Source organism: Bos grunniens, chromosome 26 (genome assembly GCF_055505025.1).
Source record: "Bos grunniens cultivar Pamir isolate PY7600 chromosome 26, Bosgru_T2T1.0, whole genome shotgun sequence".
Classification (NCBI taxonomy): domain Eukaryota; kingdom Metazoa; phylum Chordata; class Mammalia; order Artiodactyla; family Bovidae; genus Bos; species Bos grunniens.
Window position 1 is genome coordinate 496,710 of NC_141190.1, and position 24,460 is coordinate 521,169.

Below are 24,460 nucleotides of genomic sequence, written 5' to 3' on the forward strand. Positions count from 1 at the left end.
TGCACCCATTTTGTTTAAAACACATAGAGTATTTTAGATGATGTGGCAAATGCGAGCACTTTTTCCTATTGCTAGGTGTTTTCTGTACATTTTAAATTACCGGAAAGTAAATTATGTCTCAAAACAAACAAGTCAATACCATAAAAGAAAATCAGATTAGACAGGCATGAAACATTCCTATAGAGGTCAAAACTTACCCAGACAAAGTTCAAGGGAAGCTGTGATACTCACTGCCCTTGAAGGAGTCCACATGGAATGAAGAAGTACTGTGGGAAGTCTATTAGTAACCACCATGCCTTGGGTCCTCTGGATGACGTATTGCAGGAGAAACAGATTTTACAAATAAAATTTTCCCCATAACTTCACAAAAAGTTGTTAGACTACATTCAGTAAACCTTAATAATTTCTGATCAATTTACAATCATATAAAATACTATAACTTACAATCCCAATCAATATACAAAAATCACTTGCATTTATATACACTAATAACAATCAGAAACAAAAATTAAGAAAATCCCACTTACAATTGCATCCAAAAGAATAAAACATCTAGCAACAAACTTAATCAAGGACATAAAAGACCAGTAGTCAGAAAGCTAGACTACCTGTGGCAGATTCATTTTGATGTATGGCAAAACCAATACAATATTGTAAAGTTAAAAAATAAAATAAAATATATATATAAAAAAGAAAGAGCTATGATCCAGATACTCTTTATGGCAGTCTGAAATTAACGGGAAAAATTTAAAACTTAGGTAAAACTTGAAAAAAATATTTAATATCAAAGTTTTCAAATGTGGGAGAAAGTAATTTGGATGTTTTATAATGGAAAATACAAACATTCTTAATGAAATACATTAAATAGTAAGGTTATAAAGACTACATAAAAAGAAAATACATATGGATTAATTAAAAAAAGAAATTTAAGTTTGATTTTCAATGAATACTTACGATTGGAAAATATGCATTTTCTAAAAATCAATGTTCTTAACAGAAAATATAAGAATTCATCTTGGGTAAACAATTTCACACTGGAAATTTTCAAAGACTATTTAGTTCATTCAGAAGTTTAAGCCAATCATAAAATTCAGCCAACAGAACATTTAGTTCACCCACAAGTTTCAGCAAATCATGCCATTTAACCAGCACAAGTGTGAACTAATTTAGTAAATATTGTGTTTAAAGTCTCATTGAAAAAGAAGAAAGCTAGAAAGCACTTATAAGGAAACCAAAGAAAAGTCAAATAAACAGAAAACTATTCCACGCTTATGCACTGGAACAATGAGGAATTTAAATGTCCATTCCAACCAAAGCCATCAACAAATACATTGACTGCAATCACAAAATAATATTCAATGGCCTTTTTCACAGAAATAGAAATATTCCTAATATTAGGCTGCTAATATTGAACAGGACCTTAAACGGCCAAGAAGACTCTGAGAAAGAAGAAAACAGCTGGAGGCATCTTCCTCTCCAACTTCAAACTACATCACAGACCTGTAGTAATCAGCACAGTGAGGAACTGGCAGGAACACAGACACATAGACTCCAGGAAAGAATAGAGAGCCCAGGAATGAACCCACATGTGCGTGGTCAGTTCATGAAAATCAAACCAGGAACAAGGGAAGAGGAAAGGACAGTTTTCTTAAGAAACAATGACAGGAAAACTGGCCACCTACTCGGAAGAACACCAGTAAAGGTCATCCTCTAGATCTTCTAACAGAAATCGAACTGAAAACCCGCCATTTTGCACATGGAGCTCTTTCCCTCGCTGAGTCCTGAGACTGACCTCTGGTCAGCGCTCAGCTGGACACAGGAAATGTCTACTTCGTCCTCATTTTTCTGTCTTTCAGCGCCCCCTGCTGGCGGGCACTGAGGCAACCCCGCTCCTCTCAGCTGGGAGGCAGCTCCATTACCCAGCAGCCGGAGCCCTGATGGCCCTGAAGAGACAAAGTTCCCACCAGCTGGTCACCGAGCCCAGTCTGAAGAAAAAGCTTCCTGTGCCTGCGGGTCAGAGGGGATTTTGGAGCCCCCTGAGGGCTGCCAGAGAAGAGCGGGCAGCCTTGTGCTCACAGACCTCAGAGGGCTCACCCAGAAGCAGTTCTGCTGTGAACGCTCAAACTGGAAGCCCAAACTGAAATGGAGCAGAATAGCTCCATGACCCTCCTCAAAACATGGCTAAGGAACAATCAGAGCCTGTATGGAATGCAGCCATAAAAAGGAACATATTTGAGTCAGTTCTAATGAAGGGGATGAACCTAGAGTGTATTAAACAGGGAAGTCAGTCAGAAAGAGAAAAATATGGAATTGAGAAGGATGGCTCTGACGAATCTGTTCACATAGCAACACCAGAGATGCAGACATAGAGAACAGACTTATGGACAAGGGTGGGGAACAAGAGAGAGAGGGTGAGATGAATGGAGAGAGCAGCATGGATGCATGTACACCAACATTTGTAAACAGACAAACAGTGGAGATTTGCTGTATGATTCAGGAACTCAACCCGGGGCTCTGTAATAACTTAGAGAGGTGGGGATGGATGGGATGTGGGAGGGATATTCAAGAGTGAGGGGGCACATGTACACCTATGGTTCATTCATGTGGATGTATGACAAATCACACCAATATTGTAAAGCAATGATTAATCAACTAAAAATAAATAACTGTTAAAAAAAAAAAAAGGTGAAATAAACAGAAACACAAACTTTGCAACTAACACCGTAACTCAAAACTATGCAGTTTGAGAAATCAACAAAAGATCTACATGATCTTTGGTCTGGTGATGAGTTCTAACACACAACAAAAAAGCCAACTTACCAAATTAGGAATATAAATTATTTAAAACATTTACTTTTACAATTTTATATATTTACTTTGTGAAGGACCTTACTCGAGAGAACCAAAAGACACACTGTTAAATGAACCAATGACCACCAACCCTTGCCAGGCAACAGAGAAGAGAAAACACTTGCAGGAATCATCTTACAACAGGAGGTCCTGGTAAGGAACAAGGAACTAACAAACTACCACCAACCAGGATTCTGGAGAGGTAAAAAAGAGATTGGAGACCGCAGTCCAGAGGTCCTACCAACTTCCCAGGATCCTCCTCACTGGAATCCATCTTGGTGGAGTGATTCGTGTACCCCCAGGAAGGATCCCAATTCAGAATGACTGGCAAGAGACACACCAGAAACTAACCCAATGACCATAAACCCTGAGACAGTGAGCCACGTGGCAGAGCAGTTCTCTCCGTTTCCCTCACCCTCCTGCCCTCTGCCCCGACAGCCCTTCCCAATGAAGTCTCTCACTTGGATGGTACTCCTCTCCTCAGACAATTCATTTCAAAGTGTCAGATAAGAATCCACTCTCAAGCCCTGGAAGGGATCCCCCTTCCTTCATCAAAACCACAATCCAGGAGAAAATATCTTCCAAATGCTACCTTGTAGAGAAGGCAATGGCACCCCCTCTAGAATTCTGGCCTCAGAAATCCCAGAGACAGAGGAGCTTGGTGGGCTACAGTCTAACAGCAGGGCATTTCTGAGGGGAGGAAACAGTCCCAGGCAAGCTTAGGCACTCGCCAAAGGCCCCAGAGCTTTGGATGGCACAGCCAGAACTGTGGCTGAGAACTCCCAGTGGCCAGGCCTCTTGATCCTGGCCTCTCTCTCCAGGTACATGTGTGGAAAACTAGAGTCAAAAATATGCCTGAGGGCTTCCCTGGTGGCTCCGTGGTAAAGAATCCGCTTGCCAGTGCTGGAGAGGCAGGTGTGATCCCTGCTATGGGAAGATCCCACATGCTATGGAGCCCATGTGCCACAACTGCCAAGCCTGTGCTCTAGATCCTGGAAGACACAATGCCGAGCTCACATACTGCAACCACTGAAGCCCGTGAGACTGTGCCCCACAACAAGAGGAGCCACTCCAGTGAGAAGCCCGCACACCACTACTTATGGCCCACGCTCACCCAAACTAGGGAAAAGCCCACACACAAAGACCCAACACAGCCAAAAATAAATACAATTGTTTTCCTTAAACATGCATATCTGACAAAGAATCTGTACTCAAATTGTCCAAGAACACTAGAGTAAACAAGCCCATTCATAATTGGTAAAGATTGAAATAGACACCTGGCCATGAAGGGTATACTGATAGTAAACTATCCTACAGAAACATACTCAAGATACTGGTGGGAAGCATGCACAGCCCACTTTGGAAGACAGTCTGACAGTTTTTACAGTAACCACATGGGACAAGCACTGAATTCTATACATGAAAAGTGGTGGAAGCCAGGTATCTGACCATTGGAATGGGAAGTTACAGAGAAACAAAAGGAAAGGTTCCAAGATCCATGGAGACATCATCAAAAATTACCTTTAACTGAATATGTTCAAAGGTAAGCTGGAATACATCTATATATTTCCGAGTATTGTCAGCTGAGCATATTTAGCTCCCACATGTATGTTTTGTATATCTTTCTCTAATGAAAGGGAACAGGAAATGTCCCTGGTGGTCCAGTGGTAAAGAATCTGCCTACCAATGCAGGGAACATGGGTTCACTCCCTGGTGCTAGAAGATTCCACATGCCCAGGGGCAACTAAGTTCCCGTACAACTATTGAAGTACTTGCATGCTCCAGAGCCCAAGTTCTGCAACCAAAGAAACTGCTGCAATGAGAAGCCATAGCACGGCAACTACAGGGCAGCCTCTGCTCACTACAACTAGACATCTAACAACAAAGACCCAGCACAATCAAAAATAATTCAATGTTAAAAAAAAAATAAAAGGACAGAAGTTCTTTGAATAAATGACTGAGATTAAGGGTGAGGCAGTACACATATGAGCCAGGATAATCTTAAAGTATGAGAAAGTAAAGAAAGTAAAGACAACTATCAAGCTGTCCAAACTGATAAAAATGAATATACACAGTTTTATCTGTATACACTAGCAAATAATAATCTGAAAAGGAATTAAAAAAAAAACAATTCCCTTTCAATAATTTCAACATTAATAAAATATTTTGCCATGGATATAATGAGGATGACAAGACAGGCACACCGGAAATTATACATGATTGCTGAAAAAATATCCTGAATACATGTACAGATATCCCATAGCGATGGAAAGACTTAAGATGGCAATACCATGGAATGCATCTTCAATCTGAAATGAAGATCCAATATGACTTGATCACTCAGAGCTTTTGTGTCATAAAGATTTATTAAAGTATAAAAGAGATAGAGAAAGCTGCTGACATAGACTTCAGATGGGCGCAGTAAGAGTACCCCCTGCTGGTCTTTAGCTAGATATTATACAGCCACTAGCAGTCTGCTAAGGAAAGAAAGGCAATGTCTCAGAGAATTGCACTACGCCCCTCACCTGCAACATGCATTGAGATAACATTGGCAGCAGGTGAGTCATCCTGGGCCATAAAATGATTGACATGAATCTTGAAGAAAGGCAGATTTCCAGGCAAATATATCGTTTCATTAACATAGGTTAGAAGAACAAGGTATGAGTAAGACATACTGATTTGTCAAGTTGATTCTGAGCCTTTAGGGGGAACCTACCTGAAGACAGAGTCTAGCGGAAATATATAGTATATTAATATAGCTTAAGACAAACATTTCCTTACGAAAAAATGCATTGCTTAGCTCCAGGTTTGAGAAAAGTTAAGTTCAGGTGGAGCCAGGAATCATCATGGCAACACAGACTTTTCAGAGAAACCTCCTTTTAAATTTGTATAGAGAAGGGGAAAAAATGTAACACTAGTTTGCTTCCTCCAGCTGCTTAAGAGAGAGAGAAAAAAATGTCCGACACTTGCATCCTATTCCCTCTGTCTGGAGACCCCCGGCCTTCCCCCCTGTTACCCTCTCGGGGCCTTTAGGAAGCAATACACAAGCTGACCCTAACATACACGTTGAATGACAAGGGACTCCAAAGAGCCAGAACCATCACGTGAGTCTGTAGTGCTAAGGTCCTCTGGTATGCTGTGCTAAGTTGCTTCAGTCACGTCTGACTGTCAGAGCCCGACACACTCCTCTGTCCATGGGAATTTTCCAGGCAAAAATACTGGAGTGGGTTGCTGTGTCCTCCTCCAGGGGATCTTCCCAACCCAGGGATCGGATTTCTGCATTGGCAGGGAGGTTCTTTACCACTAGCACTACCTGGGGCAAAAGTGCCTAAACGGAGATCAGGGAAACCCAGTTAGGAGAAGGGACTCAGAGTAAAGGACGTGAGGGTAGGAGACTCTTAGTCACACTCAGAGAAGCCCAGTAGGTAGTTCTGCACGTGGAAGAGGGGAGAAAGTAGGCTGCAGCTGTGTAGAAGATGAAAGAGGGAACTAAAGCAGGGGCCCCCAACTTCTAGGATCTAATGCCTGGTGATCTGAGGTGGAGCTGATGAAATCATACTAGAAATAAGTGTTCAGTCACTCAGCCATGTCCAACCCTTTGTAGCCCACCACTCTCCTCAGTCCATTGAATTCTTCAGGCAAGAATACTGGAGTGAGCTGTCATTTCCTTCTGCAGGAGATCTTCCTGACCCAGGGACTGAACCCGGGTCTCCTGCACTGTGGGCAGACTCTTTACCAACGGAGCCACCAGGGAACAAAAATAGAAATAGAGTGCACAATAAATGGACTGCACTTGAAACATCCCAAAACCTTCCCCACCCCTGTCTGTCAAAAATTGTCTTCCAAAAAAACTCCAGAGGTCAAGGAAGGAACTTCAAGTGTACTCGACTATCCCAGGTTGCTGGCTTAGGGAGATGCTGAAGCAGGGGTGTCCCAAGAGGTAGAACCTCCCTTGTGTGGGGTCCTCAACAGACCTCCGATAGCCTTGGTGATGAAGGGAGAGATTTGTTTCATTTTTTAAAATATCCTTGTGGGATAAAGTGAAAACTTAGCAATTATCTTACAGTCTTAATAAAATGTTTTCTTTCTTTACTGATCTGTGAAGTACCAACTCTGACAATCACTGTTCTAATATACCTCATAGTGTTGCTGACACTATGGATATAATTATGTGAAATTGAACTTATTCAATAAAAATGATGAAGCATCTGCCCTGTGCCCAGCACTTTCCAAGGGTTGAGGAGTACAATGAAAATACTCCATAAGATGCACAGCTGATAGGCACATTCTTTAAAAAAGCCTTTTACATTTCCACCAATAGTTTGTTCTCAATGTCAACACTTGCCAATTAATGACCATGCTGGGTGGGAAGCTCATTAAAAACCCAGGAGCCAGGGTTCCTGGAAGGATATCCCATTCTTCCTTGGACAGTCCTTCACCGTCTCTGGCTCTCAGTTTCCTCATTTGCAAAATCATGGACAACTGACTATAATTCATCCCTGGAACCCAAGCCTATTGAGGGGAAGGGGAAATATTACTCCAAGGCCTGGATGAGAGACCAGATCGAGAGAAAAATATGTCATTGCTGGTTTTCAGTCAAACAGACAGATACAATGAAGGAAGGAGCCCCTGACCCTGCGGGATTTGCCTAGGGGTCTAGTCTGGGAAATTCTTACACATCAGGAGATGGCTCTGAGCTGGATTTCCACCAACAAGAACATCCATGCAAAGGACAAGTCTGCAGAGCTCTGTGCCCATCAGCCACAGGAAGAGACTGCCTCCCGACAGCCAGTAGCATTTGCAGGTGACCTCCTAAGCCCTTCACCAAACTACAGGGGCACCTCTGGGTTTTCTATTTCCCTCACTTTTCCGCCTCTTTTCTTAAAAAAAACGCACATTTCTTCATAGAATGCCACAGTGGAAGGAAAATAGGCCTTCAATTTTTAGACCTCAATTTGCAAAAAGCTTGGAGCTTTTTTTTTTTATTTTTAATTAAAGCACCACATAATTTAAAATTTTTACATGTTCTAATTATTCAGTTCCAAAACACCAAACTTATTGCACAGTGTCACCATGGAAAGCCCCTCTCTCAGCAGGACAGCCACAGATTCCACCATGAAAGGGCAGCAAGGTGCCCACCTCCTTTCTTTTCTGCCTGGGTGGCCACCAGATGTTTAAATCCATGCAACCTACTAAATTTCTAGGGTGCAACTGGTGGACCCTTCCCTTTCCCATCCCAGCAGGTGGTCAAGGGCCCGCTGGGCTGTGAAGTGGCAGAAGCAGGGCTGGGCCAGCCGGCCAGAGTAAGGGTTATGAAGTCCCCACAGGTGAAATCACCAGGCAGGATAAATCCCTTGGACTTCCAGCAGGCACTAGGCTGCTTGGGAAAACCCACACGGGTCTGAGCTTTATGCCAAGGGGTAAAGCGGTAAAGGCCTTGACCCCAAAGGCAAGGCCTTTCTGTGACAGCCAGGTTAGGGGGTTCTGAGACTGTGCCAACAGAGAGGGCAGGATACGTGGTTCCCTGCTCCACCAAGTCCCAGTTCCCTTACCTGTGGTCCGCACCCCTCTGCTCCGCTCACTGGATGCCGATCCCTGGGGACCCAGGAGTGCATGAAATCGGCGTTCCCAGCCGCAATGGTAACCCCTGAGAGCACAACTGGGACCCCCTGCCCCAGATGCGCTCCCTGTGCGCCACCCCCCACCCCAACACGCACTCCTGGTGCACCCCGTCCCCCTACCCAGTTCCAGGAGAGGCCCACAGGCCTTGCTACTGCCCCAGGTGAAACACAAGGACAAGCAAATCCACCCCACAGAGAAAATCCAAGCTTTTTATCAGCTGATCTGTCTATGATTCAGCGATAAAACTATGACTACAGAAAGGAAAGATGACCTGACCTAGGATGGCCATGATATTCTATAGAACCAGACAAAACTGGTAACAAGGAAACTTCTTTTTTTTTCTTGGAAACTGTAAAGCTGGTTCTTTTGCATATGTAATTAAAAACAATTAGCTTGTTACAAAGGCCTGCCTAGGGCAACACTTGAAGTTCATCCTTGCCACAGAATTCAACAACTTCCTTGGTGGCTCAGATGATAAAGTGTCTGCCTATAATGTGGGAGACCTGGGTCCAATCCCTGGGTCAGGAAGATCTCCTGGAGAAGGGAATAACAACCCACTCCAGTATTCTTGCCACCACTTGCCTTCCCCCACTCCCGCCGCACCCCCCCCCCAAAAAAAAGCGGCTCAAAGAAATATTTTAAATATCAGGCAGAAAACTAGAAGATCCCTTGTCTGTCTGTCTGGATTTATGTATGTCTCAGTGTAAGTCTTCTGTTTTTGATAATATTGCTCAAGTTCTGAGTTCTTATTTAAATGGTCTCAAGAAAAGGAAGCCCTTACAAATCAAACAGTTGGAAATACAAGAAAACATTGACCTAAATGAATTTCAGATTCACGTGAACTGGGAAATAGTCAATATTAAATATCTAGTATTTTTTTTTCGCTACTCTACTATAGACATGTCTAAGAGTCATCAACATTAAGCACAAAATTTTCATAGTGCCTAGGTTTATTATAAGTTAAAAATTGATATGTTATTATATCTGTCACAAGCTTGTCAACAAGAAAGTACCTCTAAACAACAAAAAATAAACTAAAATATGTAAATATGATATGAGCTTTTAGATAAAATCTTAACAATAATTATACTCTAAAATTTATATTTTTATAAATATATTAATATTGTATTCTAAAAGTTTTTCTCAACATTGAAACTCTGGTATCTAACACAGCAGCTGCCTCCTGGAAGTCACTCAACAGTCACTTGCTAAAGCCTGGACTCAACAATTTCGCAAAATGAGGTGTGTACTGATACAATGTCATACATGTCCACACTCCATGTAATATCCATGGACTGGAAACAGTGTAACTACCTATCAACAGGGAACTTGATTAAATACACTGCTGCTGCTGCTAAGTCACTTCAGTCGTGTCCGACTCTGTGTGACCCCATAGACAGCAGCCCACCAGGCTTCCCCGTCCCTGGGATTCTCCAGGCAAGAACACTGGAGTGGGTTGCCATTTCCTTCTCCAATGCATGAAAGTGAAAGGTGAAAGTGAAGTCACTCAGTCGTGTCAGACTCTTCGCGACCCCATGAACTGTAGCCCACCAGGCTCCTCCATCCATGGAATTTTCCAGGCAAGAGTACTGGAGTGGGGTGCCATCGCCTTCTCCGGAATAAATACACAGTAAGGCATTAATACAATGAAATACGATTCAGCTGTTTAAACCAACGTACATGTCTAGATACAGCAACTTACATGTCTACTTACACGTACCCACTTGTGAACAAAGCAGGGCACAACCACGTGTGCACATTGCAGTGCCACTGGTACCAAAAGTGTGTGTTAGTCACACAGTCATGTCTGACTCTTTGTGACCCCATAGACTGAAGCCCATCAGGCTCCTCTGTCCATCGGATTCTCCAGGCAGGAATATAGGAGTGGGTGGCCATGCCCTTAAAGAAGACAGTGAATCTTGACTGAAGTGTTTGTTGGGGGAGAATACTCATTGGAAGCTTACAAGAAACTATTAACAGTGGTTATTCGTTTGGAGGGTAGGTGGGAACTGGGTGGATGGGTGTCAGAGGTGGGAGAAAAAACTCTACTGACTACCATTTTATACTTTCAGATTTGGGAATCCACATGAACATGGTTTATAATTCAGTACATGAATTTTTAAGTGTTCTGTGACCAGAACCCAGTAAATTCTGTTGAATGAATTACAACACACATGAGAGCTTCCCCATCATCTGTTCCCCTCTCCACCACCTACCCTGTCAGCATTGCTCCCACTGCTACTGCCCTGGGAAGACACAGGAAGCTTTTTAAAAGTTGAATCATCTTTAAGTTTTAAAATCATACTTTCTAACTATCCATTTATAGTCATAAACCCCTCCATTACTCTTTACAACTGACAAAGTCCTTTCAAACCTATGATCTAATTGGGTCCTTAGGACAACCTGAAACAGTTTATATGTTTTGAAAGTGAAAGTCGCTCAGTGGTGTCCGACTCTTTGTGACACCATGGACTATAGAGTTCATGGAATTCTCCAGGCCAGGATACTAGAGAGGATAGACTTTCCCTTCTTCAGGGGATTTGCCAACCCAAGGATCGAACCCAGGTCTCTTGCACTGCAGGGGGATTCTTTACTAGTTGAGTCACAAGGGAAGCCCAAGAATACTGGAGTGGGTAGCCTATCCCTTCTACAGCAGATCTTTCTGACCCAGAAATCAAACTGGGGTCTCCTGCATTGCAGGCAGATTTTTTTTTTTACCAACAGAGCTATCAGGGAAGGAGAAAACTGAAGTTTTGGGAAATTAAGGATTCTGCCTGAGGTCACACCTCTGAAAATGGCACAGCCCATCCTGATTGCCTTATGAGGATGACACCTCCCTCACCATCCTTCCCAACTGTAAAAAGGGAAAAAATAAAGATGACAGGAGGTCTTCCACAGAGTTTATGTCAGTCCCATGACACTCTAGGTTTGATTGATGTATGTGTGGGTCAGTCTGGGTCGTGGTCCCAGGGGACAGGACTTTTGGAGAAAGGAAAACAGCCAACTTTTGTTTTGATTGTTACACTCACCCAGCAGGGAAGGGAAAAGGAAAGGAAAATGTTCTTGCCTGGCGTGGAGAGAACCCTGCCAGAAAATGGGATGAATAATCTAACTTGCCAAAGACATCCCCAGAGGCCCCATTAACACCATGATACTGAACCAGAGAGATGCTGAACACTTAGGAGTGCTGCTGATTCCCTGGCAACTTTTGAAAGCAAGCTTATGTTTCCACTGACTGAAGCAAGGGGCGGGGGGAATGGTGGGATGTCTAAGGATGGAATTAGAAAATGGGAGGATTTGGCTACTGAGGACGGAGTTGCAGGTTGTCCTGGGTATGTATCACAAAAAGTTTCCCTACATCAGATTTTCCTCTGGTTCCATTTCTTAACCTCCAGACTGACCCTAGAGTCCCATATTCATGTGATGCTGCAAGAGAATGAGAAGGAGGAGATGCACCCTTCACGACCACGATCTAAACACACTGTTCGAGCTGACTAGGGACTTAGAGAAGTACAGCAGCAACAGTGGAAATGATGAGAATTCATCAGTGTGCCCCCTGAATTCATCATCATCTAAGACACAGCATGTGATATAGGGAAATTGTGCAATGTGCACCGTCCAGGGCCATTCATAATGGTCTCAGAACAAATGAAGGATTCACATGTTCCCATTAGCAAGAGTCTAACTGGAATAAAAAGTTGGCCCAAACAAGCTCCTCTGATCCCATCTAAGATGGAAGACCCATCACCTTAGGAAAAACAGATTGTTTGTGTCGTAACATGATTTATTTACCCTGCATAGGAGAGAAAGCACGATACTCATCTTCAAACAGAAAAAGCAGAAAGGACTTCCCTGCTGGCACAGTGGATAGGAATCCATCTGCTAGAGCAGGGACCAATTCAATCCCTGGTCCAGGAAGATTCCACAAGTTGCAGATCAACTAGGTCTGTGTGCCCAAACTAGTGAGCCCACAACCCACAACTACTGAAGCCCATGTGCTCAGAGCCTGTGCTCCGCGACAAGGGAAGCTACTGCAATAAGAAGCCTGTGCACTGCAACAAAGAGTAGCCCTTGCTTGCCATAACTAGAGAAAAGCCCTCATGGCAGCAAAGATCCAGCACAACTGAACATAAGTTTTTGTTTTTGTTTTTTTAAGGCAGATAATTTTTAGTTTTAGTTTAGTTGTTTTTTTTTTTTTTTTTTTCAAGAAAGGAACAAGTAACTATCCATAACTCTTCAGCTAATTCGGACACCTTCAATTCACAACTTTTTTAATCACTGCAGAGAAAGTAAAAATTTGTCAAGAAATATCATAAAATATAAATGCTAGCACCTTAGTTTTATTTTAAACCTAAATTCTCAAATGAACTAGCTAATTTAACTCAGCTCTGATGTGGTACCTTTCAAAGTAGGCAGAAGAAGGAGCCAAGATGTGATACATACAAAGTCCATCAACACCTCAATTTGGCTCTGTACCAGCTCAGCAACCTGGAACAATTAATTCTCTTCCCCAAAAGCTTCTGACTCAGTGCAAACACACATACCCACCCTCTGTTATCTAAGAGACAAGGATGATGAAAGGGAAGAGGAATTCTCCCCAAGATCAACATCTGACCACCCAAATAGGACTGCCTTCACATTAAAACAATTATCCACAGTCCCATTGTTCTATTTGTTGCGAATGATGGAAAATTTAATTGTAGTAAAATGTTAATAGCTTCATTGTGTGACCACAGAGCTAATCAGTTATATATCTAAAAATTTGGGGCTCAGCTGGGAGGTATATTTGGATCAATATCTGATCTCTTGACACTAATGTACTATTACCAAGGATTTAGTACATGAAACAAAAATCCCACAAAATGGAGAACCACAGGACCAAAACTAAAAAGATTTAATTGGAACATGCTAGCATCTGACCCAGGCTGGGGATACTCAGGCTTATCCTTGGTGGGTCCAGTTCAATGTGGAGTGGGTGCTGGCACAGATTAAGAGTTGGGTAGGCCAAAAAAAAAAAAAAGGTGGGGCAAGGGGAAATAAAGGTGCTTATATCCATGTGGGGAGTGAAATATATGACAAGCACTCAGAAAATTTTAGTAAATCTTGAAGAGTGGTCGGAAGTTGAGAACTGTCACTAGGGCAGGCCTAAGGAAGGAACCCTGGATAATGTATGGAAAGGAAGAATCAACACTTTTCTGCAGTCAGATGTGCTTGCCTACGATGAGAACAGTTTCTGTGCAAAGAACATGAAGAAAGCCTCCAGGTGCCATGGAGCCCTGGGCAGGAGGTTTGGAAGAACAAGGCCACTCCCCTAGGCCAACCCACCAGACAAGAGAAAGACAGCGCCCCCACCAAGAGCACCACAGATGGGGGAAAGAAGGAAACCACCTAATACATGCACATTGGTTCATTAACCCACATCAGAACTGTCTCCTGTGGTCTGTCATGTGGTCCTATAAACATCTTGGTAGGAACTGGGAGCAATGGGCCATGGCCTCCCTGCTCCCCTGGCTCAGTTGCAACAATGGCATTACTCAGAGAAAGCAATAGTCCTCGAAATATCCCCACAACTCAGGCATCTCCCTCAGACTGAAAGATGCCTTTTCTATCTTCATGCCCAGAGTGATCTGAATCCTTCTGTTCCATGGGAACTAGATCCTGCCACTAAGGGTTTGCATGCTGCAACTGAAGATCCTGCATGCTGCAAGGAAGACTGAAGATCCCACATGCCACAACTAAGACCCAGCAGGGCCAAGTAAAAACATACATAAGTATTTGAAGTCAACAACAGAAGTAGTCATAACAGCTCAGTGTATTGAGTGCTTACTCTCAAACACCTCACTAAAGGCTTTACCTATTGACATTCCCTACATAGTTAAATCATGTCGTATCAGCCCTAAGATACAGATGTTACAATGGCTTCCAATTTACAGAAAAGGAAACTGAGGCACAGCATGCCAACCTTCAGCCCATCTTGTCCCCTCACTTTGTGAGGAACCTCATGCCACACAGTTCAGCCTGAGGACTCCAGAGTTTATGAGCAGTGCTTGTTAACTTCTGGGAGGGCTGTGGAGAGGGTGAAAAATACTTCTTGATCTGGACTTTGGAAGGGGACTCTTGACTCCCTTGCTCACAACATTCATGAGTCATAGCTATCTTATTATTTTGCTGTAGCACAGGGTATAGCCAATTCTTACCCTAGTGTCTTCTTGGACCTCCCAGTCACTGAAGAAAGTTGCCAGCTGCTGCCCTTGTGAACACTTTGAAAACTGGAAAAGGCTAGAAAATATCCTTCTGTTCTCTTGAGTGTCTGGAAAGATGGCATTTTGGAAATTGACTTCATGAAGCAAGAGGTTATAGTTCTCATCCATCCTAATGGAAAAAAAGGAGGCAAGAGGTGTAGACTGGACACCCATGGGATGCACCATCTTGAATCAAGAGTCAACAGAAGATTGTGACAGTGTGGCCAGTTATACAACATCTTTTTTATTTTTTAAGTAGAATTTAATTACAATGTTGTGCTAACTTCTGCTGTAAAGTGACTCAGTTATACATATAAATACATTTTTTAATATCTTTTCCATTATGGTTTATCCCAGGAGATTGGATATGGTTCCCTGTGCTAAAGTAGGACCTTGTTGTTTATTCCAAATGTAACAGTTTGCATCTGCTAACCCCAAACACCCAGTCCATCCATCTCCCTCCCTCCATTCCCCTTGGCAACCACAAGTTTATTCTCTGTATCCATGAGTCTATTTCTGTTTTGTAAATAGGTTCATTCGTGCCATATTTTACATTCCACATATAAGTGATATGATATGGTATTTATTCTTCTCTTTGTGACTTACTCCGCTTAGTGTAATTATCTCTAGTTCCATCCATGTTGCTGCAAATGGCATTCTTTCTTTCTTGTTATGGTTGAGTAATATTCATATATACATACCACATTTTCTTTAATCATTCAACTATAAAGGGACATTTAGGTGGTTTCCATATCTTGGCTGTTGGGAATCGTGCTGCTATGAATATGGGGGGTGCATGTATGTTCCTGAATTACAGTTTTGTCCAGGGATATGCCCACGAGGGGGACTGCTGGATCATATGGTGGTCCTATGAATTTTCTGAGGATCCCCCATACTGTTTTCCATAGTGGCTACCCCAACTTACATTCCCACCAACAGTGTAGGAGGGTTCCCTTTTCTCCACACTCTCTCCAACATTTGCTATTTGTTCTGCTTTTGATGATAGCCATTCTGCCTGATAGGAGATGGTACCTGGCTGCAGCTTTGATTTGCATTTCTCTAAGAATGAGTGATGCTGAGTATATTTTTATGTGTCTACTGGCCATCTGCATGTCTTCTTTGGAGAAATGTCTATTAAGGTTTTCTGCCCATTTTTTGATTGGGTTTTTGTTGTTGTTTTTGTTGAATTGTATGGTCTGTATATTTGAAATTAAGCCCTGGTCTATTGCACCATTTGCAAATATTTTCTCCCATTCTTTAGGTTGTCTTTTTTTTTTTTTTTTTTTACTGTGCAGAAGCTTGTGAGTTTGATCAGGTCCCCTTTGTTCATATTTGGTTTTATTTCTATTACCTTGGGAGACTGACCTAAGAAAACAAAGGTCCAATTTATGTCAGAGAACATTGTGCCCATGCTCTCTTCTAGGAGTTTTATGGTGTCATGTCTTATGTTTAAGTCTTTAAACCATTGTGAGATATTTTTGTGCAGTGTGAGGGCATATTCTAACTTCACTGATTTACATGCAGCTTCCAATTACACATCTACATGGCTCACATTAGAGGAGTCACTCTCTCTGATTGTTTCTCTACTTCACACTGCACGTGTCTATCCTTAAGTTTTTCAAAACATGTGAATTGGGGGATGGGTGCGGGTGAACATTTGTGTATCTCCCAAGCTGCTTTCCTTCTCCTAGTGGAGTGCTTCTTGTTTCCTGGGCAAAGGAAAGCCAATTGCAATGACTCAAGATTCAAGTCCTATCACTGCTACGTATCTCCTGTTTGACGCACAACAAATTTCTTAAATTCACTAAGCTTAAATGTACAGTCTATAAAATGAAGATGACAACCGCATCCTTATTTGTTTAATGTTGGTGTAAGGAGTGCACTTTTTTTTAAAGTAAGTAAAGTATTTGGCAGAGTAAGCACAGTATAAAAAGCATTTTTACAGAACCCTGCATAAAGTACCTGTTGGCAAGATAGAGAAGTCCAGAGAAGGAAAAGGAGAGATGGAAGCAGCACTCCAGCCCAAAGTAGGCATTCTCAACAGGGAGTCTCCACTGCCACTTTCCCCTGTGACACTGACCAGAATCTGTTCTCCTCTCTGAGGGGCCCAGAATAACAGAGGAATGATTTGTATGTGGTTGTTAACACACATCAGGGCAACACAGCCCTGTGAAATAGAAATCTTGTCAGACTACCATTTGACTCTGTATCTCTGCCCTAATGTTTTATAAATATGTCAGAGAAAAAGAGGAAAGAGTTGGTTGACCACCAGAGAGCCAGTGTAAAAAACTGTATTTCATTATAAAATCAGAAAAGAAAATAATGCCTTCTTAAGTACTGTGGCTCTTTTTACTTTGGAAAATAAAGTTTTATTGTTGAATAGTTTTAGAGCTGGTTTCCCTAAATAAAGACATGTAAAAATCTAAGTTTCTCCATATCAAGAAGGTACTATCTCATTCCTTGCCAGTTTTATTTAGAAACTGTACTTCTCCAGTATTTTTTTTTTAATTCAACTAAATCTGGCTAATGGAGAAGGCAATGGCACCCCACTCCAGTACTCTTGCCTGGAAAATCTCAAGGACAGAGGAGCCTGGTAAGCTGCAGTCGATGGGGTCGCTAAGAGTCAGACATGACTGAGCGACTTCACTTTCACTTTTCACTTTCATGGACTGGAGAAGGAAATGGCAACCAACTCCAGTGTTCTTGCCTGGAGAATCCCAGGGACAGGGCAGCCTGTTGGGCTACCATCTATGGGGTCGTACAGAGTCGGACACGACTGCAGCGACTTAGCAGCAGCAGCAGCAGCAGCAATCTGGCTAAACCACCCAAGCCAACACAAAGCACACCATGTATTCTAAACTTAGATATTCTGGCTTTAATATGGAAAACATGTGTTACAGCGAGCTTATGGACGCCCCTCTGTGGAACCTTCTGTCTTCTTTCTCAGTGATGTGAAATCTCAAGAGCTAAAAGTTAGTCTGCAGACCAAGGTCATGGCCATTCCAAATATCCTTAATGCTATGCCACATACTGAGAAGATGAGACTTATTGTCCAATCACTATCTGTTAGATTCCATTTTGAGGTTCCTCTGTATCAGCCTCCTCCTCCAACTGGAGAGAACCAATGCATTAGGGTTCCACCTGCTGTTTTGTATTGCAAACTTCAGTTGAGCCCATAACCTGAACCCTTATCTACATGCATTTCGTCGTGACCACACGACAAACTTTCATGGAACTTCACAAGATTCCAGGGGTCTCCCAACAGACAAGGCCTGGTCTAATTCACCTCTCTGTTCTTCAAAGCCCTGTGAGCACTTTCCCAATCCCTTAATATCCCTGCCCCCAGGCCCTTCCTCTATAAACTTTTGCTATTTGGAAGAGCCTGGCATTGAGGTCTGCTGGCAGCTGATATGAGCGAATCTGAGTGAAACAAGAGGACAACTGGGCTGCATTCCACACCAGTCCCATCTTGGCATTTAAGCAGGTGTGCAGGATTGAGTAACTACACGTTCCTCATCTAACCTGCACCAGGTGTTCTGCATCAGTTCCTAGGATTTAATCTCAACCAACCTTGTTTGGCACATTATGAAGGTGAGGCTCTTGAGGTTCTTGACAAGGTCAGTAACTTGCTCAAAATGACAGGAAGAACGGAGCCAGAATTCCAACAACCATCTGATTCCAAAGGTGTTTGGATTGGTTTTGACCACTGTCCATCCCAAACAATTCCCACAGCATCCACTTTAAAATATAGCTTTCCTCCTCTATAAGGATTCCACCTCAATTAGTGTTCCACTTTCTTATCTCAAACTCCAGGAGACGCCATTGCCTGAACTCTTATCCACAGGCATCTCATCTGCACCACAGGCCAACTTGCATGGAACTCAACCAGAGAGGGCTTCTGTCCGATTGCCCTTCATATGCCTCAGAGCACTGTGACCAGGGCCTTCTTCCCCCATTACCCCCCACATAAACCTCTGCTATTGGAAATAGGCTGTTTGTTGCTGGAAACCACCTTGAGCTTTGGCCTGAAACACTCTTTCCTGGTCAAGCAAGGGAGCCATCCCTGTTTTTCCAACAGTGTTAGCCAGAGGCACCCAAGATCTCTGTAGACTCAATGTGAGGAGCACCAAAGAGCACAAAATGGGAAGGAGACAAGGGGAGACCAGGGCATCACTTAACATCGCACAGACAGGATTCTGGAGGAGTTCCTGAGCCTGCTGGGGATAAAGGTACCTCTGCTGGCCATGCCAAGTGGCCGAAGGGATGGTATGGGCGAGATGTGGCAGGCTCACCTGAGGAAGAAGAAAGAGGAGTAATCCTGGACCACGGTGTGGGAGTCACAGGAGAAATAGCCCAGGCCGGTGAGGTTGAGCCTGGAGCCCCCCGGGCACCTCGAGCATGCTGCCCCACGCCTGGTCGCACAGCATCTTGATCTCAGCTGAGTAGAAGAGCCCCGCGTCGCTGGCCTCATACTGCCAGGGCAGGTCGTTGTACAAGCCGTGCCGCTCCTCCTGCAGCGCCAGCACCTTGGCTTACACGATAATCTCGGTCAGTTCCGCTAGGCAGCCCTCGCTCAGGGGTCTCCACTCGGAGGGCAGCTGGCAGCCGCGTGCGGCCTCCAGCCCGCCGGCCAGGCAGAGCGCGGGGAGCAGCAGCGGGCGCAGCATGCCGGCGGCGAGGGCGGGTGGCGGAAGCCGCCGGATGGGCGCCGCGCCCCAGGCGCGCTATCTGGGGCGCTTGGCAAGGGTCGGGGAGAGGGGGAGCCCCGCGGCGGCAGCGAGAGCGTCGGGGAACCCGAAGTGCCCGGCCCCACCAGCGGGAGGCGCAGCCCGGGGCGCTCAGCTCCGCGCACCGCTGCAGAACCTCAGCGTGCTGCTCCCTCCTCCGCCGGGATCCCCCTGCGGGGCCAAGCTTGGGAGGCTTTTAAAAGGGCACGCGGAGGACCGGAGACCACAGCCTCCTGCCCGTCCCCCCACCCCCAATCCGTGGCTGCGGCTTGGGCGGCAGCGGGAGGGGCGGAGGCAGGAAGCTGTCCAGGGGCGCCCGGTGCTGGGGAGACAGCGCAATCGGCGCTGGACCGGGAGCCCCCGGGCCGAACTCGGTGTTTGGGCCAGCGCGGAGGTCCGCAGCGGAAAAGTCAGTGTGAGGAGAGGCGACCCAGCCCTCTTCTGGCGCCCTGCGCACCGACCAGGTGGAAGCTTTGCCAGCACAAAGCTTGCTCCAGACATGGCCTTCTTAGAATGATTGCCATCAATTGCCATGAGTACTCACCATACGTTTTTGCATTTTCTGAGTAGTTCATTTACACTGTAATGACACAGAAATCTAACTTTACCGTCGCAGAGTTTACCTTGGAAATTCTGTGTGATCTAATAAACTTTTCTGAATCTCTCTCTCCCTTTCGTCTCTTATGTTTTAACCATGCTCTTAGGAAAGCCTTCAACATCTGAAAAGCCAAAGCCACATTGCTTTGTTTTTCCTACAGCTACATGGTCTCATGATTAACCTCATTCCTACGTTCAGGTTCTGAACACCCTACACCTGAGAAATAGATTCAGAAGTTCCAAAGAGCTTTTCACAAGTCAATGAGTGACTCTGAAGAGACCTAAACTCCACAGCTAAATCTTTATTTCTAAATTAGGCAGTTCCTTTTATCTCCCAATTGCCTTAATTATTCTTCATTTAGTAAGAAAAAAAAGATTATTTATAAGTATAAATATTTTGTATAGTCAAAACATCATATATATGAAATAGCATGGATATAATATACATATCACCTTGCATATGTCATACATATTATATTTACAATAAGTTGATACACAAAACTGCTGTAAAATGGAAGGCTTTTGTTCTGCAAGTATCTTATTAACCAGGCTTTCTGCAAGTTTAAGTCTTAGAACTCAGCCAAAGTCTTTTCTGACTGAAAGGAATAGTTCTTAGAGAATTTGGAAAGGAAAGGTAAGGAGGAAAGTGGGGATTGGGGAAGAGAGAAAATCCCAAGGCCTCACATCCTGTGATAACCAAATCTTCCTGTGATCCCCAAGTCTTCAGTTAGGACAATTAAATTAATGCATGCTTCTTGTGATAGGGCAGGAATCCAGCTGGCGTGAGGCAGGGACTTAGGAGGAAGAGGCCATGAGCAGCATGGTCTCAGGGAACCAGAAGACCCTGGGAAGGCTTTGAGAGTGCCTTGAAGTGAGATGGCCAGGACTCCAGCCAGTGTGGCCCAGCTTCTGAGGGAATGAAAGCTAAAGATCCATAAGGTCACACCAATCCAGAATCCAACTGGTGACTCAGTGGATAGATGTGTGCTTAACTGCTCAGTCATGTCCTACTCTTTGTGACCCCGGGGACTGTAGCCTCCCAGGTGCCTCTGTTCATGGGATTCTCCAGGCAAGAGTACTGGAGTGGGTTGCCATGCCCTCCTCCAGGGGATCTTCCCAACCAAGAGATCGAACCCAGATTTCCCACATTGCAGACAGATTCTTTACCATCTGAGCCACCAGGGAAGCAGTGACTCAATGGACCAAATTCTTATTCCTACAAAATCATCTGTGTTGAAAGAGGAAAGAAGTAAGATTAAGAGCTCCCCACGGACAATAACTAACCTCTACATAGCTGGAAGTCAGCCTGGAGCCTCGATTAATTCTGTAGAAAACAGTTATATTGAGGGAAGCAAGTGGACAGTAGTCCTGATGGTATATGACTCCTCCTGATAACCCCACCACCACCATGGGAGATGGTAGAGTTAAGCTTTTCCCACAAGGAGAAATGGCATTTGAGGATGGCATCAGGCATCCTATGTTAGGACTGCCCGTTTGTCTCTCCTTCAATATATGAGTTAAAATGTTTCATAACGTCTTAGTCTGTTCAGGGTGCCATGGCAAAATACCACAGCCTGAGGGGCTTAAACAACAGACATTTACTTCCCACAGTGCTGGAGGCTGGAAGTCCAAGATCAGAGTGTCAATGGGATTGGTTCCAGGCTAGTAAATGGCCACCTTTCCTCTGTGTCCCCACATGGCCTGTCTTCTTTGTACATGTAGAGAGACAGAAATGTCTGGCCCTTCTAAGGACACCAGGCCTATCAGATTAGACCGCACTCTTGTGATCTCATTAAACCTTAATCACTTCCATAAAGGTGCTATCTCCAAATACATTCTCATTGGGGGTTAAAACTTGGACAGAAGAATTCAGGGCAGAGAGGAGGGGATGTGAACAAGGGACAGAATTCAATCCATAACAGTCATTTAGCAGGTGTTCTACAGGTTTGTAGAGAAAGAGGGGATATAAAATGGTTTATATTTCTGTCACGCTAACTTAGAGCAAGCATTGCCAAATTATAATATTAACAATAACAACTGCTAACATTTATTCACTGCTTACTATGTGCCAAGCACTATTGTAACATATTGCCTATGTTAACGTAATGAACGCTCCAAACACTCAAAATGGGGACTGCTATCATCCTCGTTTAGAGACAGGGGACTTAGGTATGGAGAGATTAAGTGACTTACCCAGGATCACATAGCCAGAAAGGAACTGAGCCAGGATTCAAACACCAGCATCAGATCTCAGAGTTCATGTTCTTAACTACAGCATTAGAATATGGACAAAACAAGCAATGTTTTAAAGGCACACGTGGGCCCTTTATCAAGAAACAAGTAGAGGGGACTTCCCTGGTGGTCTGTGGCTAAGACTCCATGCTCCAAATTCAGGGAACCCAGGTTCAATCTCTGATCCAGGAACTAGATCCCACATGTTACAACTACAACCAGTGCAGCTAAATAAATAAATGAATATTTAAAAAGAAGCTGAGTTTATAAATAGTAATATCCTTCACAGAATCACCAGTGATGGCTAAATGAGGGAGGAACCAGACTAATATTAATTTTGTTTTCACCAGCAGCCCTGCTCTATTTTAAGTTGTTTATTTTAAGTTAGTGCTGTAACTTATGCAAACAAAAGAATAAGGAAGTTTTTTTTTTTTTTTTAATTGTATCTAGTGCTTCAGAGGGCTGGAAAAAGTTTTTCTGTTTCCATAGACCTTAAGACCCTGATTATTCTTTCCATTTAGATGAACAAATAAGTAAAAATCAGTATGCACAGCTGATGTCTCTCTTGTTGTATAAACTGGACAGAATCAAAACTCTTTAGTACTACCCAGAATGCCTTTTCCGGATGCAGGGGTCTGTGAGGGTTTCCCTTCTACTGGATTCTTCACAGACACATCAGTCATGTTTTTGTTCTCTAGAAGGTCTTGCAAAGTGCCTCCCTGATTGGAGTTGTTCACCTGGAGCCCTGGACATATGTGAGCATCCCCTGGTGAGCAGCTCCCCTTTGGGGACCAAGATCTCCAAAGAAGCAGAGCTCAAGGAAGCCAGGATGGGAAGCAAAAATTCTACAGCTGTGTTGTGGGGTCAGTAGTGAAACAAGCCACTTCCACCCCTTGATTACAAGACCCATATGTTCTGGCTGTGGGGGGAAGATGGCACCATTATGCTTCAAATATACACTATATCCTTCACAGCATATGAAGGTACAATACCCTTTACAACTGCACCCCACCCTTTCAGGATGTTGACTCCCATCTGACACACTTGAGTTTTCATTAGCTGTCACACTGTCTCAGTAAGCTTTCAAAATTTGCCCATTTGTTTCTAGGGGATGACGTCCTCAGTAAAACCAGTTAATTCCATGGCCAAGGGCACATTGCTGTATTCCCTTTGCCATCAAAGAAGAGATGCTATGAAAATCACTGATCAGAAGCAATGCTACAGGAAGTACCACGATGCTTGAAAATAGGTTCTGTGGACAGAGTTCCTGGAAGAAGCACTGTGGGTCAGGAAAGGCAGATCTACACCTAGAATGTATCTACTCCAGTGAGGACAAGTCTCTGCTCCCTCCAAGATGGAAGAGGTTCAGTGTAGTCACTTCAGTCATTTGAGTCACTCAGTTTTGACTGACTCTTTGCAACCTCATGGACTGCAGCACGCCAGGCTTCCCTGTTCATCACCAACTCCCAGAGCTTGCTCAAACTCATGTCCATTGAGTCAGTGATGCCATCCAAACATCTCATCCTCTGTCATCCCCTTTTCCTCCTGCCTTCAATCCTTCCCAGCATCAGGGTCTTTACAAATGAGTCAGTTCTTCACATCAGGTGGCCAAAGTATTGGAGCTTCAGGATCATTTCTTCCAGTGAATATTCAGGACTGATTTCCTTTAGGATTGACTGGTTTGATCTCTTTGCAATCTAAGGGACTCTCAAGGGTCTTCTGCAACACCATAGTTCAAAAGCATCAATTCTTTGGTTCTTAGCCTTCTTTATGATCCAACATGTGATCATGTATGATCACATCCATACATGACTACTGGAAAAACCAAAGCTTTGACTAGAGGGACCTTTGTCAGCCAAGTAATGTATCTGCTTTTTAATAGGCTGTCTAGGTTCATCATAGCTTTTCTTCCAAAGAGCAAGCATCTTTTAATTTCATGGCTGCAGTCACCATCTGCAGTGATTTTGGAGCCCCCCAAAATAAAGTCTCTCACTGTTTCTATTGTTTCTGCATCTATTTGCCATGAAGTGATGGGACTGGATGCCATGATCTTCGTTTTTTGAATGTTGAGTTTTAAGCCTTTTCAGCTTTTTTCACTCTCCTCTTTCACTTTCATCAAGAGGCTATTTAGTTCCTCTTCACCTTCTACCATAAGGGTGGTGTCATCTGCATATCTGAGGTTATTGATAT

The 24,460-nt window shown here is 43.8% G+C and overlaps 1 pseudogene across 1 annotated transcript in view; it reads right to left on the reverse strand.

The window, feature by feature from the left end:
- Nucleotides 1-19,381, reverse strand: part of LOC147343921 (coiled-coil domain-containing protein 3-like) — a 44,523-nt pseudogene extending 25,142 nt beyond the window's left edge. Inside the window, exons 1-3 of the transcript XR_015155398.1 lie at nt 19,007-19,381; nt 14,670-14,844; nt 232-306 (exon numbers count right to left, since the gene is read on the reverse strand). The product of XR_015155398.1 is annotated as a coiled-coil domain-containing protein 3-like (transcript). The remainder of the gene's footprint in view (nt 1-231; nt 307-14,669; nt 14,845-19,006) is intronic.
- Between the last annotated feature and the right edge of the window lie 5,079 nt (nt 19,382-24,460).